Here is a 6,157-nt window from a genome sequence, read left to right as displayed (position 1 = left end):
AAAAAGATATATTCTCTATACTTTTCAGGGATTTATATTTTCCCCCTCCATTGACCATCCAAAAATATTTATAAATTGAGATTAAATGGAGTTAAAACCTGAAATGAGCTCATAAACAAGCTTTGCTTTCGTTTTTAGGCATATATATATATATATATATATATATATATATATATATATATATATATATATATATATATATATATATATATAAACTTACAGAAAACAATCTAAAATGGTTTGTTTCTTACTGCATGAATAACACATCCAATATCCAATGCCTAATATTGAATTCATATTTGATTGTTTATGCAAAATCTTACATATATTTCTCCTATTAAACTGTTATTTTTGTTTTTATTATTACTAATAATAATGTTGGTGATGATAGTGTTTAACAACAACAACAACAACAATAACAGTGTTTTCCACATTTTATATGAAGAATATAGGCAGTGTTTCATTATAAATGCGTCAGTAGGACAACTGGCTCTTCTATTAGTCATGATATGTAAATATGGACTGATGTAAATGACCAACTGTGTTGTGTTTGTCTCCTACATACTTCCTGTAAGGTTGCAGTCAGGTTGTCGCTACGGTATTTTCTAGTGTTGTGACATAGTGACACCACCTGGTGAGTTTCCCACGCTCATGGACTGAAATCTTACGGTCCTGTCCGCTAGGTGGCGTACTCACTCCAGGACCTTCAACTCAGGTCAGTTTCCCCTCTCTAACTCTGTAGTTTTACTGAGTACACATCACAGTGAGATCTTTCCTCTCCAGAGGGTTTCTCAGCATGTTTCCTGGTGCTTCAAAGACACTTTAAAAAGATCCCTTCTTATTTTTTTGAGTTTTGGACTTGGCTTCCTGTCTTTGATCTCAGCTGCTATGTGAGATGTTCACTGAAGAGTATCACCAAAACTTTTACTCCTTAGTAAAACTATTTCTCATCGTAGTGGAGGATTCTTCCGAATTGCAGACATCACATGAAAATATGTATATTTTCTATTTTTATCTATTCATATTTATCTATTTATTATTAAGGCAATCAAATCATTGAAATACAGTCTTTCTCACGCTTTCAAACTGTGCAGTAACACTTTAATTGTAGACTAAAGGGACAAGATATTATCTTTATTACCAAATAAACAAGGCCTTGCTAGGAATGGCCTTCTCCTTCGCATTTCCAGCCATATCAGTTCTCTAAAGAAGTATATGCTAACCCATGGTCCCTCTGTGCTACCTCTGCCGGTTGTAGCTTCTCTGTTTTCAGCAGAAAATGTTTTCCATTCCTGGGCCAATGAATGCCACCTTTGTCCCTTCATCCTCCGTGTTGTGTGAGAAAACCCCCCTCACTGCACTCACCAAGCCTGCACAAACTTAACCTCTTTCCCCCTCCACCTCACACAGGAAAAGAAACTTACCGGCTCTGGAGCTTTGATTCCATCTTAGTAATCTGGAGGTCTGGCTAAAGCCTTGCAATAGAGGCCACTTTGGACAGACGTTTTTAAGTACCTTAGGGAGGAAAAAAGGTGAAATGTGATTGGAACAATTGTTAGGATACTCTGGATCAAAACAACAAATATAGAATAAAGGCTGCTATATAAGAACATAGAAAGAGCTAGAGAAAGATGTTGGTTATAGCTGTTTCGTCAAAGTGAATTGTGTAGAGGTAGTTCATACAAAAAAGTGTGGTAATTAACAGGGTAGGAGATATCTATTAGTTCAAGGCTAATTTAAAGCCCTGGGAAATCCTCATTATCAGCCTGTCCTCACCACATTACCAATTACACTGCCATTTTCACTGGATTGGGGCATGCTTATTTTCCTGAATCACTCAAAACCGTCCAAGCCCTGAAACACATTTTACTCATGCTACCACACACCACTCTTGTTCGGATATTACCCCAGAAACAAAGGATGTAAAACGCCTTAATTTAATCCATTTCCAGTTCCTGTTAAACTCAAAGCCTCCTACACCGCCTGCATGGCAATAATATGATATTAGGAAGAGGTATTAAATAGGTATAGCACATTGTGAAATAAAGCTCCTCATTAGAAACTATTGAAACCTTGTAGAGATTTAATGCATCGTTTAATGCATCTCTCAAATGAAAGGATAAGGGCCATTATCCCTGTGCCACCCAGGGTGTAAGGAATTCCATCTCTTCTCTAAATTGAGTCTTACCCACATAGCGACACACACACACACACACACACACACACACACACACACACACACACACACACACACACACACACACACACACACACACACACACACATAGAGGGCATAAAACTGAATTATAATACATTCATTTCCTGGAGACTTATCCTAACCATCCAATCCAGTATCATAGGATGTCTTGTCATATCTGTTGCTCGTCTGTCTGTCATAATATTGCCCCCAAAGTGGCAGCAGTAACACCCCGGGATGTTGTAGTGAGCATAATACTCATTAAAAAGATATCTAAGTTGAAACTGTTTTTTTTTTCTTTCATTGTAATATTCTTTCTCTCTGTGGTGACCAAAATCAATCGCAGTCTTTGGTCTGTACAAAAACTACCAGCTTATGTTTAACTGAGGCTTGATCAGATGTATCTGGTGGCTATAATTAAAACTGACTATCCTTTTAATTTGAAATTCCTTTTTTGTGTTTCTCTGGGGTTTGTGTCCTTATCAAGCTACGCTGTTGGAATAGTAATGCAAAGTGAGGATTTTATTTAATTCAGCCTCCTGTTAGCTTATTGGCCGCATCACATTAAGAAGAGATTACTAAAAGTCCAGTATGGGTATGATGTTTGATTACAGCATTATTCAATCAGACTTGATCAAATCAGAGCCTGTCTTTTAAATCTGTAACTATAACTGTTCACCTTGAGCTCTAACCTTTAATAATAAGCATACTTTTTGACAAAGCTTATTATGACACTGTACCCTCCCTGATGCATTGACCGTTTCTTCTTCACTTACATATTTTCACTCACTGTTATTATTAAACTCTGGCTCTTTTCCACAGTCTACCTTTGTCCTGTCTTCCTCTCCTCACCCTCAGGTTGTGGCTGATGGCTGCCTCTACCAAAGCCTCGTTCTGCTGGAGCTTTCTTCCTGGAGAAAGGGAGTTTTCCTTCCTACAGTCACAAAGTGCTTGCTCACAGGGATCGTCTGTTTGTTGGGGTTTCCCTGTATTATCATAGGGCCTTTACCTTTAAATACAAAGTGCTTTGAGGTGACTGTTGTTGTGAAGTGGCCCTATATAAATTAAATTAAATTGAATTACTATAGCAACATACAGAAGTTCATATGTCCATATGTTCATTTGTCACTAGTTCAATGTACAAATGAATCACTTTAATGGATGTCTATACTGATATGAAATAAAATTATTAGTAGCTTACTAGCTTTGAATATAGCAAAAAGTAAACAAGAGATAGGAACGTTTGACTTCAACCAAAGTCCAGCAGCCAATCTGGCATATCAGTAAGCCAGCGGTAAAACAAGGCCAAGTTTGTTCATGTTCAATTCTTAATGACTTTATTCATTTATTTAGATTAATAGTACACAGCTGGAGGGGCTTGATATGAGCCATGTAGGTCTGTCCTTCTATGCTAACCACCACTAATGAGGTTCAACAAAAATAAGACCGCAATTTTCAGTCATCTAGTTTTTTGTCAATATCAAAGGGAACCATTAACGACGGGTAAAAAAGTTGCAGGTTTGATACCACTGGCCTAGATGTTAGACTCCAGTGATTTGTGGGGACGTATTGCAGTTTCTATAGACATTTTTACAGATTTCATGAATCGCAGAAATTCCTCATTCCTCTCTAAAATTTCTGATTGAATTTCTTATTCTCTCTACTAACTCATGACAAAGGTTGAAACGCTGGTTCAGTGTGCACAGACTAAAACCCTGTCTGTAAGTCTCAGATGAAGTAAAAACAAGATAAAGATTAATGTGGTAACTTTAACTCACATGTAAGCTTAAATGCTATACATTAAGGTCTTTATGAAGTGCACTGGTAAATTATAATGCACACTGGGGATGTGAACATCTCAGTATTCAAGAGTTGGTGCATAAGCACACAACTGGTCAGCTACAAAGAAGAACTTGAACTATTAAAAACTGAGTCAAGTCTGAGGCTGACAGGTTGGATCTTAATTGACCCAAAGTGGCCAGTGCACAGCAAATCTTTGTTAGTAGAAACATGACCCTTTCTGTGGCACCGGTAAAGCTACACATTCCACCCCAACGAGACAAAATCAGGTATGTAATGAGCGTTATAGCCCTGTAGGACAACTGAATTTTTGCTGCATATGTTTTTCCTCCTCATTGAAATTTGGCATCCTTTAGTCTCAACAATGGCAGAAACATTAAAGCGGAGTTTCTTGCAGCCACTACTATCTTATGTGTTCTTCACAACCAAATGAGGGACAAGATATGTTGTGAATAGGGCCTGTTCATACTCTCTTCTGCCCTAGGTGGGTGCTAATTATCACCACTTTGCCTGTACACAGGGCTACATCCACCCCCTCTCTTACGGTCACTGTGCCGAAACCTAGACACCCTCTAGACCCCAGGAGCCTCAGTGCACCCGTACAGTACTGAAAGATCAGCCCCCCATCACCACCACCTTCCGCCTTCCTTACCATCTCTTCCCCTTCCCTTTCCCCTACCCCAAAACCAACCCCTCCCAGTTTTCATCCTCCGAGCACCCACACCCTTCCTCACCCTCCAACCCCCATCCTCACCATGTAGCTATCCCACTGCCCTGCCATCTCGCAGCATTCCGCGGGCCGTGCACACAGAGGCCTATTGTGTGGGCTGGGAGACGGCAGGAGGCTATATACAGTCAGAGCACCAGAGAAAAGGCATGTGTAGGGCTGAACTGGGCTCAGTATTCCTGCTGTACTTTGAAACAGATCTGTAACTGAAATTGTGCTGGAAATCAGCGCTATTCCTGTAACATGAGTTTAAAGAGAGCTATATCAATGCAACACTGATGAATGTCAAATGATTGCTACACAGCTCTCTTCTGCATTCGTGTTTGGAGGTTATACATACTCAGCACTTGTTGGATGCTGTAAATGGTGGCAGTAATTTCTCTAAACCACCAGTGTTGCTTCTCCTGGCATTGCATAAACACTTGATATTTATAGTTTTATCACTGGAGTTTGTTGTCTATGATTATGATTTGAGGGTTATTTAGAAGATGTAATATAAAAGACTCAGAGTTATTTTCCAAGTAACCAATGAAGCTTCACCACATCTTTCTCTGTGTGACACAGCAACATTGACTTGACACCACAGTGGATAGAGTTAGTGCAGAGTGGCACTGTGTACTCCTTCTTGTGTTAAAGACTGGTGATTATTGGTTCAGCTGGACCGTTAAATTCCTGAAATGTCTTTGTTGTTGGACTCATTAGCTTTATTGCTGGTTTGTCCTGTCCTGTTAAACTTGATGACTACATTTTAAAAATCATTTTAAACAAGCATCTGTTTTCCTAGGTATCAGCTGTACTATGAAAATCAAACTTTATAGTACAATGAATGCTTCTGTGAATACTTCTGCTGCATCAATTTTCTTCCTCGAGTGCAATTCCAATATACAAAATTGCTCACTGCTCACACAGGTCCAGGTAAGAAGTCAGTTTCAGATCTTTCTTTTCTCTGTGTGGAATGAAGTGGGGCTCTCTAGAAGGTCATGACCCTGGAATTACTGGTCCTTTGCTCATGACAGACTCCTTTTCAAGCTCACTAATCTGGGTCTATCCACCAGAGAGATATAGTAAAGATCATGCAGATCTTTCATCTCTATTTTATTTCAGCTTCACAGGAGATGCTGTAAATCTGGTATATATTGGATTTTTGCATGAACTGTTGCCTCAAGATCAGCTAACTCTTGATTGCAGAACCTTTTGCCTTAACTCAAAGGCCAGAAGAATTATCCATTTAACTGGATAGCCACTTGTTACTTGTCTTTGTCCGAAGAGAGAAGCCTCTCAGAATGTCTGACTGTAATGAGAGCGTGACATAGCTGCTGATTGGTCAGCTCAACACTTAAAGGTTGTCTAAAGTCTGCAGTTTAATCCATAATCCAAAAGGCTAAACTGACCCAAACAACCCTGCTGACCCACTATTGAGTTGCCATAAACTG

The sequence above is a fragment of the Rhamphochromis sp. 'chilingali' genome, assembly GCF_963969265.1.
Source record: "Rhamphochromis sp. 'chilingali' genome assembly, chromosome: 12".
NCBI classification, from domain to species: Eukaryota; Metazoa; Chordata; class Actinopteri; order Cichliformes; family Cichlidae; genus Rhamphochromis; species Rhamphochromis sp. 'chilingali'.
Note: the sequence above shows the minus strand (reverse complement) of the source record.